Source organism: Cricetulus griseus, chromosome 2 (assembly GCF_003668045.3).
Source record: "Cricetulus griseus strain 17A/GY chromosome 2, alternate assembly CriGri-PICRH-1.0, whole genome shotgun sequence".
NCBI lineage: Eukaryota > Metazoa > Chordata > Mammalia > Rodentia > Cricetidae > Cricetulus > Cricetulus griseus.
Window position 1 is genome coordinate 450219635 of NC_048595.1, and position 13811 is coordinate 450233445.

Here is a 13811-nt window from a genome sequence, read left to right on the forward strand (position 1 = left end):
TCCACGGGAGCTCCCCAAATTACACAACATCATTCTGGGCCAGGCCTAGGCCCTCCCACATGTGTCCTGGATGAGAGCATCCCTTCACGTGGGATGGGCTCTCAAAGTCCATTCTTTACTTTTTTTCATTCATTTATTTAGCTCATAAATAAAGTCATGCACAATTATGATACACAATACAGTATGTTCACAATGGCATGGCTAAATTAAACCAATTAACATGTTATATCACACATATTCATCATTTTTGTTTTGAGAACACTTAAAATATACAATCTCACAACTTTTAAAATATAGCATATTGTTATCAACCATATTTATCATGCTCTCAGTAGACCTCAAGACTTCACAGAGTCCATGCCTCTTGTCCAACTGCAGTTTTATATCCTTAAGCCAATCATTTCCCCATTGTTAAAAACCCACATTGAAGCCTAATAGCCACAATTCTGCTCTCTGTTCCCTAAGGTCATCATTTCTAGGTTACAAATAAAATTGAAATTGTGTGACATTTGTCTTCCAGTGTGTCACTTATTTTTTTTGTTGGCAAGCATATAACTTTACTACTTACTAAAGATGAAATCAAATTCGCATGCACAGGTGAGCACTCTCTGAAACACATTGGATTCATCACATATTTGAGTTTCAATTAAATATATATATATATATATATATATATATATATATATATAGAGAGAGAGAGAGAGAGTGTGTGTGTGTGAGAGAGAGAGAGAGAGAGAGCAATAATGCCAATATGTTATGCATCAATAGCAGCAACAGCTTTTCCAGGTTCTGTAGTCATTTTAACAAAATCGTAGAGACATCCAGCACACTCCATTTAAAAAGCAAAAAACAAAAAACAAACAAAAAAACAAAAACAAAAAACAAACAAACAAACAACGACAAAAAGTAAAAAACAAAAATCCCAGAAAACAGCACAGTTCTGTTACTCTTCTGGTACTTGGCACCATTTTTTTTTTAAATTATCTTCTCAGTCATCATCTGGGAGGAAACCATTCTGATCAACATCATTAAAAACAGCTCTGATAAAGCATGGTCACTACTATGTATCATAAAGCAGGTCCACATATGAGTGAGTACATATCATGTCTGTCTTTTTGTGATTGGATTACCTCACTCAGAATGGTTTCTTGGAGTTCCATCCATTTTCCTGCAAATTTCAAGATTCCATTGTTTTTTCCTGCTGAGTAGGACTCCATTGTGTAAATGTGCCACATTTTCTCTATCCATTCTTCAGCTGAGGGGCATCTAGGCTGCTTCCAGTTTCTGGCTATTACAAATAATGTTGCTATGAACATGGTTGAACATATGTCCTTGTTATATGAATGTTTCTTTTGGGTATATGCCTAGGAGTGGAATTGCTGGATCTAGTGGTAGACTCATTCCCATTTTCTTGAGGAGTCGCCACACTAATTTCAAAAGTGGCTGTACAAGTTGGCACTCCCACCAACAGTGGAGGAGTGTTCCTCTTTCTCCGCATCCTCTCCAGCATAAACTGTCACTGGTGTTTTTGATTTTAGCCATTCTGACAGGAGTAAGATGATATCTCAGAGTTGTCTTGATTTGCATTTCCCTCATAACTAAGGATGTTGAACACTTTCTCATGTGTCTTTCAGCCATTTTAGATTCCTCTATTGAGAATTGTCTATTTAGTTCTGTACCCCACTTTTTAATTGGATTGTTTGGTGTTTGGGGGACTAGCTTCTTGAGTTCTTTGTATATTCTGGAGATCAGCCCTCTTTCAGATGTGGGGTTGGTGAATATCTTTTCCCAGTCTGTGGGCTGCCGTTTTGTCTTGCTGACTGTCTCCTTTGCCTTACAGAAGCTTCTCAGTTTAAGGAGGTCCCATTTATCAATTGTTGACCTCAGTGTCTGTGCTACTGGTGTAATGTTCAGGAAGTGGTCTCCTGATTAATTCAAGGGTATTCCCAACTTTGTCTTCTAATAGGCTCAGTGTAGCTGGATTTATTTTGAGATCTTTGATCCATTTTGACTTAAGTTTTCTGCAAGGCGATAGGCTAGGGTCTATTGCAGTCTTCTACATGTCTGCAACCAGTTATGCCAGCACCATTTGTTGAAGATGTTCTCTTTGTTCCATCATATAAATTTGGATTGTTTGTCAAAAATCAGGTGTTCATAGGTGTGTGGGGTAATATCAGGGTTTTCAATTCTATTCCTTTGGTCTACCTGTCTATTTTTGTGCCAATACCAAGCTGTTTTCAGGACTATAGCTCTGTAATAGGGCTTCAAGTCAGGGATTGTGATGCTTCCAGAAGTTCCTTTATTGTATAGGGATGTTTTGGCTATCCTGGGTCTTTTTTTTTTTCTCCATAAAAAGATGAGAATTGTTTTTTCAAGGTCTGAGAAGAATTGTGTTGGGATTTTCATAGGGATTGCATTGAATCTGTAGATTGCATTTGGCAAGATTGCCATTTTTACTATGTTGATCCTATCTATCCAAGAGCATGAGAGTTCTTTCCATTTTCTGGTATCTTCTTTAATTTCTTTCTTTAGAGACTCAAAATTCTTATGGTAAAGGTCTTTCACATTTTTGGTTAGTGTTACCCAAAGGTACTTTATGTTGTTTGTGGCAATTGTAAAGGATGATGTTTCTCTGATTTCTTTCTCTGCCAATGTGTCATCAGTGTATAGTAGGGCTACAGATTGTTTTGAGTTAATCTTGTATCCTGCCACTTTGCTGAAAGTGTTTATCAGCTGTAGGTGTTCCCTGGTAGATTTTTTCGGGTCATTAATGTAGACTATCATATTATCTGCAAATAGTGGGAGTTTGACTTCTTCCTTTCCGATTTGTATTCCCTTGATCTCCTTTTGTTGTCTTACTGCTCTAGCTAGGACTTCAAGACAATATTGAAGAGGTATGGAGAGAGTGGACAGCTTTGTCTTGTCCTGGATTTTAGAGGAATTGGATTGAGTTTCTCTCCCTTTGATTTGATGTTGGCGGTTGGCTTGCTGTATATTGCTTTTATTATGTTGAGGTAGGTTCCTGTTATCCCTGATTTCTCTGAGACCTTTATCATGAAGGGGTATTGGATTTTGTCAAAGGCTTTTTCGGCATCTAGTGAGATGACCATGTGTTTTGTTTTGTTTTTTTCTCAGTTTGTTTATATGGTGGATTACATTGATGGATTTTCATATGTTGAACCATCCTTGCATCCCTGGGATGAAGCCTACTTGATCAAGGTGGATGATTTCTCTGATATGATCTTGTATTTGATTTGCTAGGATTTTATTGAGAATTTTTACATCAATGTTCATGAGGGATATTGGTCTGTAGTTCTCTTTCTTAGTTGTGTCTTTGTGTGGCTTGGGTATCAAGGTTATTGTAGCCTTCTAAAAAGAGTTTGGCAATGTCCCTTCTGCTTCTATTTTGTGGAACAATTTGAAGAGTATTGGTCTTAGCACTTCTTTGAATTTCTGGTAGAATTCTGTGGTGAATCCATCTGGTCCTGGACTTTTTTTGGTTGGGAGACTTTTGATGACTGCTTCTATTTCCATAGAGGTTATAGGTCTGTTTAAGTTGCTTATCTGTACTTGATTCAATTTTGGTAAGTGATAACTGTCCAGAAAATTGTCCCTTTCCTTTAAATTTTCCAATTTTGTGGAGTACATGCTTTCAAAGTATGACCTGAATATTCTCTGGATTTCTTCAGTGTCTCTTGTTATGTTCACCTTTTCATTTCTGATTTTGTTAATTTGCATGATCTCTCTTTGCCTTTTGGTTAATTTGGATAATGGTTTGTCTATTTTGTTGATTTTCTCAAAGAACCAACTCTTTGTTTTATTGATTCTTTGAATTGTTTTCTTTGTTTCGATTTTATTGATTTCTGCACTCAGTTTGATTATTTCAGGCGTCTGCTCCTCTGGGTGAATTTGCTTCCAATTTTTCTAGAGCTTTCAGGTATGATGTCAGATCTCTGGTGTGGGTATTCTCTAGTTTCTTCAGGTGAGCACTTAGAGCTCTATGAACTTTCCTCTTAGTACTGCTTTCAAAGTGTCCCATAAGTTTGGGTATGTTGTGTCAACATTTTCATTGAATTCTAAGAATTCTTTAATTTCTTCCTTTATTTCTTCCTTGACCCAGGAATGTTGCAAATGTGTGTTGTTCAATTTCCATGAGTTGGTAGGTTTTTTGCACTTTGATTTGTTTTTGATTTCTATCTTTAAAGCATGGTGGTCTGATAAGACACAGGGGATTATTCCAATTTTTTTGTACCTGTTGAGGTTTGCTCTGTTGCCTAGAATGTGGTCGATTTTTGAGAAGGTTCCATGTGATGCTGAAAAGAAGGTATATTCTTTTGTCTTTGGATAGAAAGTTCTATAAATGTCTGCTAATCCCAATTGGGTCATAACTTCTGTTAGTTCCTTTGTCTCTTTGTTAAGTTTCTGTCTGGTGATCCTGTCCAGTGGTGAGAGTAGGGTGTTGAAGTCTCCCACTATAACCGTGTGAGGCCTTATTTGTGATTTGAGTTTTAATAATGTTTCTTTTACGAATGTTCGTGCCTTTGTATTTGGGGCATAGATGTTTAGAATTGAGACTTCTTCCTGATGGATTTTTCCTGTGATGAATATGAAATGAATTTCTTCATCTCTTTTGATTGATTTTAGTTTAAAGTTTATCTTGTTAGATACAAGGATAGCTACCCCAGCTCGTTTCACGGCTCCATTTGATTAGAGTATCTTATCCCAAACCTTTACTCTGTTTATTTTTGTTTGTTTTTGGTTTGTTGTTGGTACTGGTATTGTATGTGGATTTACCCTGCCTTTTATTTTGTGTTCTTGTAGAGTGGGATTATCTATTGCCTATGTTTATGCGAGTGTAGTTAATTTCCTTAGATTGGAGTTTTCCTTCCAGTACTTTCTGTAGGGCTGGATTAGTGGTTACATATTGTTTAAATCTGGTTTAGTCATGGAATATCTTGTTTTCTCCATTTATAGTGATTGAAAGCTTTGCTGGGTATAGTAGTCTGGGTTGGCATCCATGTTCTCTCAGAGTTGGTAGAATATCTATTTAGGTCCTTCTAGCTTTCAGAGTTTCCATGGAGAAGTCTGGTGTAATTCTGATAGGTTTGCCTTTATATGTTACTTGGCCTTTTTCCCTTGCTGCTCTTACTATTTTTTTCTTTATTTTGTATGTTTGGTGTTTTATTATGTGAAGAGGGGACTTTCTTTTGTGGTCCACTCTATTTGGTGTTCTGTGGGCTTCTTGTACTTTCATTGGCATGTCTTTCTTTAGGTTGGGAAAGTTTTCTTCTATGATTTTGTTGAATATGTTTTCTGTACCTTTGAGTTGGGTTTCTTCACCTTCTTCTATACCTATTTTTCAGGTCCTGAACTGTTTCCTTCAGTGTTTAATTGTGTTTTCTTGGCTTTCCTTGATTTCTTGCATCTTTTGGTTTGTCTTTTCTTCCATTTCTCTGAAGGATTTTCTGATTTCTTCTCTTAGATTCTCTATCATTTACATGAAGGTGTTTTTAAGGTTGATCTCTTCTGCTTCTTCTGTGTTCAGATGTTCATGTCTTGCTGGTGTAGAGTCCCTAGGCTCTGGTGGTATTGAAAGACCCCCGAAGAGGTACTTTCATAGAAGGAGACCCGCACCCAGGAATCAGCGAGACCATGAACTTGGATGCAAACTGCAAGAGGCTTTATTGGAGACGCGGGTACCCGGGGCGACTTAGCTTCTGTGTGGCTAAGCGCCCCGAGCCAAGGGAAAGGGGTCCTTATATAGGGAAAAAGGCGCAAGCTAGGTGTAGGGATTCTATTGGATAATTCTAATGAGGCATTGTACAGAGCTATTCCCATTGGTCAATGTAAATGAGGCGCTATACAGGGTTATTCAAATGAGGTGAAGTATAGAGTTATTCAAATGAGGTGAAACACAGAGTCTTTCAAATGAGGCGAAATACAGAATCATTTCTATTGGATGGTTCAAATGAGACACAGAGCCATTCCAGACCAGCATATTCTCAAGGTCTGGTACTTGGTACAACAGACTCAATTCCCCCACCTCCGCGTCCAGATGGCTGACCTTGGGGGTGGAGACCTTGGGACGGAGTGTTTCTCATCAGGTGGGGGCTCAGGGGCAGGGCTCCAGGCCGGCTCACTTGGTGTTTGTTCTCGTGCCGGCCCACCTGGTGCTCGTCCTCGGGCCGGGCATGCGGCGGGCGGTGGGGGAAGTGGAGGCTGGCGGGGGTTGGGGATCGGGGAAGCCGTGGACCGGAGGAGGAGGCAAACTTGAGAAAGAAAGGGCTAAGGGGCAGGGGTCTTTCATTCCCCCATTTCTCTTGTAACTGAATGGAATCTTTCATTCAGAGGTCTCTGGATACTCCGGATCTATTTGCTTTAGCTGGTGGTATTGTTGAGTTAAGACTAAGGCCTGTACAACAGATAGTCATTCTCTGATGAATTGAGACATCTTGTTCAGAATGCAGGGACCAAATATGAGGATCAAAAATAGAATAACCAGAGGTCCCATGAGCGTGGATATAAGGGTAGTCAACCAGGGGGACTTAGTGAACCATCCTTCGAACCATCCTTGTTGAGACTAAAATAGCTGTTGCCTCTGTTTTAGCCTTTCCCTAAGTTTGGCCATGCTGTCCCTAACTATTCCTGTATGATCTGCATAAAAACAGCATTCTTCCTTGAGGGCAGTGCATAGTCCTCCTTCCTGTAGAAATAACAAATCTAACCCTCGTCTGTTCTGCAGGACTACCTCAGAGAGTGATGTCAAGGATTTCTCAAGTGTGCTTACTGACTCTTCTAGGGCCTGGATATCAGTATGCATGGCTTGCTGTAGAAGTTTGAAATGACTAGTTTCCTGTAAGGCAACCGTACCGGTCCCTATGCCAGCTGCTATACCTCCCATAGTTATTCCCCCTAATAGCAGGGCCACGGTTAAGGACATTGGCTCCCTCTGATATCGGGTTGACTTTTCTAGTACCCTATAAACATATTCAGGTTGGTGATACATGACTCTGGGCCAAAGTTCTGTCAATATACAAAAGTCAATAGTGGCATTGAGAATGGTAGTAGAGACGCAGGGGGTCAAACCAGTACTGCAAGCCCAATAAGTTCCATAGGGGGGAACAAGGTATCGGCTGTCCTGAGATAATGGCTCTGTTTGGTTACATAACTCTTGATGTGAGGGATGTACCCTGCCTATGCATAGCCCCTTTCCTGAGACCTCAGACAATGTGAGCTTGTGCTGCATAGCAGTTCCACAATTGGTAGGTGCTGAGGTTTGGTTAGAGTATTTACCCAATACTGCTATGCCTTCATAATATGGGGGCTGGGAAACTAGGCATAGCCAGCATTCCTGAGTCTTGCTGGGGTCTGAGAAATTGAGGGCCAAGTAAGCCCCTTGTACTAGTTCAAATAATCTGTCCCCTGTCCCTGAATAGGGGGAGGTGGGGATGTGAACTGGAGTTGTAAGAATAAGGGTGTCAGTACTGGGAGTACTGGGTGAGGGCGTTGATGAGGGTGGGAGATGTAGAGGCCTATGGGGCCGAAACCCAAGAAGCTTGGTGGGAGGTTTCTGGTCTGCTAGAACTAGGTTAGGACCCATGGTTTTGGTGATAGTTTCTATTTTGAGTCGAATTTTGAAGATGGCCCCCCGGTCTGGTCCCGACAGGTACCAGCGAAGGCCCCAAACATATCCCTTCTGCCATTCTGTTGCTTTCTTACCCTTATCCGTAAAGGAAATGAGGAGAGGCATAGAGGTGGTACCGGTGGAGCCCTTTTGCCATCCTCTGGTTACCTGAATCTTGTCCCATGAGGATGAAGGCTTCCAGTAAGCATCCCCTGTTGTTTCACATCCCCAAGCGGCGCAGAAAAATTGTTTATGACCCCCACAAGTTTGAGTCTGCTTCCAGGTCCGTCCGTCTCTTGGGCAGACATAAAAGTCCTTGCCCGACAGTTGGTCTTTGGCCCATTGACTGCTGCATCCAGGATCTCGGCGGATCCTCCAACTTTGGAGTGACCTGCGGTCGTTGCCATTGCTGTTGCAAGCTTTAGGGTAACAATGTGAAATGTCCCAGGTATTTAGACCAGCGACCAAGTCACAGAAATCGGGTGTCAATGTAGGCCACCATATACCGAGGGCATGGTTTTTGGTGGTCTCATAAATGACCTCCCCTGTCTGAGAAAGAACCTGCCAAGTTAACGCATGAATGGTATGGGGGCTGGTTGTTACATGGGGGGTAAACAGGCAAACAATCAATAGGAGGGTGTACGAGAGAGTCTTATCTTTAAAGGATTTTGAGTGCGGTGTACGGTCCATTCTGATGCAGTGGCTGAATCGGTGGGTCAGGCTGGTTTTACATGAGAAGCATGTATCCAAGCTGCAATGCCGTCTACTTTGAGTGTGGTGGGGGTGGTAAGCAAAACGATGTAGGGTCCCTTCCAGGGGGTTCGAGGTTCTTGGTCTAGTGACGCCAGACCCAGACTGTGTCCCCGATCTGGTAGGAATGGGGAATGGCAGGATGGTCCCTCTGGTCTTTATAGGCTTGAGCAAGGGGTTTCCAGACCTCCCGTTGTACTAGTTGGAGGGCCTGTAAATGAGCTTGGAGAGAAGGGGAGTTAGCAAAATCTGAGACATATTGATCAAGAAAGTTAATGATAGGGGTAGGTACTCCATGCAGGATCTCAAAGGGGGTGAGCCCTTGTGGTCCAGGGGTATTACGAGCGCGGTAGAGTGCTAGGGGGAGTAGGAGGACCCAGTCTCTAGTGCCAGTTGCAAGCGACAATTTTGTTAAAGTCTCCTTGATTGTTCTATTCATCCTTTCTACCTGTCCTGAACTTTGGGGTCTATAAGCACAATGTAATTTCCAATCAATCCCCAACAAGGTGGCCACTGACTGACTTACCTGGGAGACGAAGGCGGGCCCATTGTCTGTTCCCAGTACCTGAGGCATCCCATAACAGGGAAAGATTTCTTCAAGCAATTTCTTAGTAAGATCTTGGCTGTTTCATGTTTAGTAGGGAAGGCTTCAACCCATCCTGAAAAGGTGTCTACAAAAACTAGTAGATACTTGTATCCATATTTACCTGGTTTAATCTCAGTGAAATCTATCTCCCAATGTGTTCCGGGCCGGTAGCCTCTGACCCGGTTCCCGGGAGGAAGCTTCAGTCTGGATGCGTTGACTCGGGCGCACGCATCACATTGCTCAGTTACCTGTTTTAGAATATCATTCTTCCCCAAAAGGAAATTGAATTCCTCTTCTCGTTCGAGGAGCTCCCTCATCTTCTTGGAGCTCAGATGTGTCATCTTATGTAAAAATGTCACTAGGTACTTGGTTACCCGGTAGGGGATGACAGTCTTTCCTTCATAAGTCCAATCCCCGTTTGGTTCCTTTGTGGCTCCCAATTTCTCTAGGGTTTGGATGTCTCTTTGTTCATAGTCCCATGAGGGGGAGGGATGGTCGTTGGTGGGCTCTAGAGCCAGGAGGTTAGTGGTGTCTGTGGTCAGGGCCGCCTCTCGGGCAGCCAAGTCTGCCCTTCGATTGCCCCTTGCTTCAAAAGAATCCCCTTTTTGGTGTCCGGGGCAATGTATGATACTTAAGGCGGCGGGCAGATGAAGGGCCCTTAAGAGAGCAAGGATTTCCTCCTTAATTTTAATGTCTTTCCCTTCGGAGGTAAGCAGCCCCCTCCGTCTGTAAATTTCTCCATGTATATGGGCAGTGGCGAAGGCATAACGACTGTCTGTATACATGGTGAGCCTCTTACCTTCTGCCAACTTTAGAGCCTGCGTGAGTGCTATCAGTTCTGCCCTCTGCGCGGAAGTTGCAGGGGGGAGTGCCGCGCCCGCCCTTCGTTCTCCTTGATGCAAAAAGCTGCTTCCATCCGTGAATCAGATGTGGTCCGGGCTGGGTAGAGGCTGGTCAGTCAGGTCGGGTCTCGCCCCATGGGCCTCAGCCAGTACCTGTAAGCAATCATGAGCCTCAGGCTCCCCAGGGAGGGGGAGCAGGGTGGCTGGGTTCAGAGTCACCAAAGGCCCGAAGTGGACCCGGTCTTTGTCCAACAGCATAGTCTGGTAATGAGTCATTTGGGCATTAGTAAGCCATCTATCTGGAGGCTGTCTGATGACTGCCTCAACTGCATGAGGGGCATGTATGGTCAAAGGCTGCCCCAAGGTTAGCTTGTGAGAATCTTTTACCAGCAGGGCTATAGCGGCAATCATTCGAAGGCAGGGTGGCCATCCCGATGCCACAGGATCCAATTTCTTGGAGAGGTATGCAGTGGGCCTTCTCCAAGGCCCCAGTTTTTGGGTGAGGACTCCCTTAGCATAGCCCTCTTTCTCATCTATAAAGAGTTCAAATGGCTTAGCTAAGTCCGGTAGACCCAGGGCTGGTGATTCAAGGAGAGCCTTTTTGATGTCGGTGAAGGCTTTCTTTTGGGGCTCTTCCCATTTAAAAGCAACCCCTGGCCGAGTGAGGGGGTAGAGGGGAGCCGCCATTTCGGCAAACCCGGGGATCCATAGGCGGCAGAAGCCTGCCATTCCCAAGAACTCTCTCAGTTGGCAGGGATTTTGTGGGGTGGGAATGTCTAAGATGGCTCGCATACGGGTTTCCGTTAGCCATCGCCGTCCATCCCTTATCCTGTATCCTAAATAGGTCACCTGTTTCTGACATATCTGGGCCTTCTTGGCAGATGCCCGGTACCCTAGGCACCCAAGAATCTGGAGGAGGGCTTGAGTGCCTTCCTTACATTCCCCTTTGGTTTTGGCTGCCAGGAGAATGTCATCTACATATTGTAAGAGGATTAGAGTGGGGTACCGAACCCAGAATTCTGCCAGGTCCTGATGTAAAGCTTCATCAAAAAGGGTAGGGCTGTTCTTAAACCCTTGAGGTAGCCTAGTCCAAGTCAGCTGCCCAGAGATTCCAAGGGCCGCGTCCTGCCATTCAAAGGCAAATATAGGCTGGCTGGTGGGATGCAGGCAGAGGCAGAAGAAAGCGTCTTTAAGATCTAAGACTGTGTACCAGGTATAGTTAGGTGGCAATCCACTCAGCAAATTGTAAGGGTTGGGGACAGTAGGGTGTATGTCCTCTATCCTTTTATTGACTTCTCTCAGATCCTGCACTGGCCTGTAGTCATTAGTTCCCGGCTTCCTAACGGGTAACAAGGGTGTATTCCAAGGAGATTTACAGGGCACCAGAATCCCTTGTTCAAGTAACCTTTTAATATGTGGCCGAATTCCTTCGCGGGCTTCTTTAGGCATTGGATACTGTCTGACGGATGCAGGAAGGATGGCAGCTTTTAAGGTTACTATAATTGGGGCCTGGTTAATGGCAAGGCCCATTCCTCCTGTTTCAGCCCAGGCTTGGGGAAATTCCGCAAGCCAGTGGTCAAGGGTTTCCTGATTGTTCGAGTTAGTCCTCTTTTCATGGAGTCTATATTCATCTTCTATGGACATTGTCAAGATGGTAAGGGGAATTCCCTCTGGCCCTGTGACTTTGACTTCTGACCTCTCAAAGTGTATTTGAGCTTTTAATTTGGTCAATAGGTCCCGTCCTAGTAAGGGGTAGGGGCAATCTGGCACATGGAGGAAAGAATGCATAACCTTACCGGTCGCGAGCTGGAGCTGCCGATTTGTAGTCCAATGGTACTGCTTTCCGCCTGTAGCTCCCTGTACCCATGCAGTCCGGTGACTCAGGGGTCCGGGTGACCGATTCAGAACGGAATGTTGTGCCCCTGTATCGACTAGGAAGGTGACCGGATGCCCCCCGACTTGCAGTGTTATCCTGGGCTCGGGGGGGGGGCTCCTGGCCCTGACTCCTCTAATCTTCCAGGTTCAGGAGGTCAGAAGCCCTTGGCCATGTAAGCTTGGACCGGGGGTTCTTAGGGCATTCTCTTGCCCAATGTCCTTTTTCTTTGCAGTAAGCACATTGGTCCCTGTCCAGGTGGGGCCCCCTTCTGTCATCCCTCTGTCTATTCTGTCTCTGGCCTGTCACTACTGTGGCCAATAGCCTGCTCATTTCTTTATTCCGCTTACGGTCTCTCGCAACCTCTTTTTCCTCTGTTTCTTGTCTTAGTCTTTCCTCTCTCTCCTGGGTTTCCTTCCTCCAGCGTTCTTCTCTTTCTGTCTGTGTTTCCCTCTTATTAAAAATACGTTCTGCTTCCTTCAACAAATCTTGGAGTGTATATCCCTGTAAATTTTCTAGCCTTTGAAGCTTGTTTCTTATGTCCGGGGCTGATTGCCAAATAAAGGACATAGAAACGCTGGTGGCCTGCCCTGGATCTTCCGGATTATAGGGAGTATACATTCTGTATGCTTCTTTTAATCTCTCTAGAAAAGCAGCAGGTGATTCCTCCGCACCCTGTATTATCTGCTTCACCTGGGCCAAATTAGTGGGTCGGCGTCCTGCCCCCTGGAGACCCGCTACAAGCAACTGGCGATAGAGACGCAGATGGGTCCTACCTGCTTCGGTGGTAAAATCCCATTCTGGTCTTTCAAGAGGGCAAGCCGCATCAATTTCATTTGGCAGCTGGGTGGGCTGCCCGTTGGCTCCTGGGACATTCTTTCGTGCTTCTAATAGCACGCGCTGTTTCTCCTCCGAGGTTAAGAGGACCTGCAACAGCTGCTGACAATCATCCCAGGTGGGTTGGTCAGTCATGAGGACCGACTCTATGAGAGATGTCAGCCTCATGGGGTCTGCAGAAAGAGAAGGATTATTATTTTTCCAGTTATAGAGGTCTGATGCTGAGAATGGCCAATACTGAGGTTGGCCATTCAGTCCAGTTCGGAGGGGCAAAGTGGTTGAATCTGGAACGGGCTGCTCCCTGCAACCTCTTAGTCGATAAGCCATTGGTGAAGGGTACCTTAAGGTGTCTTCTTTTCTTTAGCCTTAGTATCTTTCACCGCGGTAGGGTAAAGGTTGGAATGGGAAGGGGGGTTGGGAGGAATCAAAGGAGTGGGAGGTGTAGGGGCCGAGGGAATGGGTCGGTCGGAGCGGTTAGAGGGGGGAAGGAGAGAGGGGCCCTTGGGATGTAAGAAAGGACGTACCCAGGGAGGGGGGTCCTGAACCAAAGCCTCCCAAGTGACGATATAAGCCACTTGATCGGGATGCCCGTGTGGTCCAGGATCCATAATCTTCTCTTTTACCTGGAATATAGTCTGGGGGTTAAAGGTACCATCTCGCGGCCAGCCTACGTCAAAGGTCGGCCATTCTGAAGAACAAAGAGTAATCCATTTGCGTTTACGCACATCAACAGATTGGTTATGAGCATATTCCTGTACACCTCTCCAGTGCGAGAGTGTTAGGGACAAAGGAGTGGTGACAGTTTGCCCCATTGTTTCTAGACTTAGGAGGACACAAATGATAGCTACAAGACAAAGACCGAATAACACAGAACAGACTTTCGCAGCATCCTCGTCCCTGGTGAGGATTACAAATCCCTCAAGCCGAGGGCCTCCTCCAAAGAGACTGGGAAAATGTCCAGTCATAGATCTAAGTTCAAAGTACAAATTCCTCATGCCGAGGGCTTCAAACGCTACCAGGACGTCTCCTGGAGCCGTGATCGGGAGTCCAAACTCGTCAGTTCCTCCTCGGAGCCGCCAAATACAAATGTACGCAGCTGTGTACTACAAACGCAAGCGCAATTCATAAGACAGATTCAGACAGACAGGCAAGACGAGACCAGACAAGACAAAACAGCGGATCCGCACAACACTTACCTCCCAAACGTGGGTCGGTGGTCCCTGAGTGGGGGTCTCTATCCCAGACGAGCCCCCAAATGAAAGACCCCGAAGAGGTACTTTCGTAGAAGGAGACCCGCAC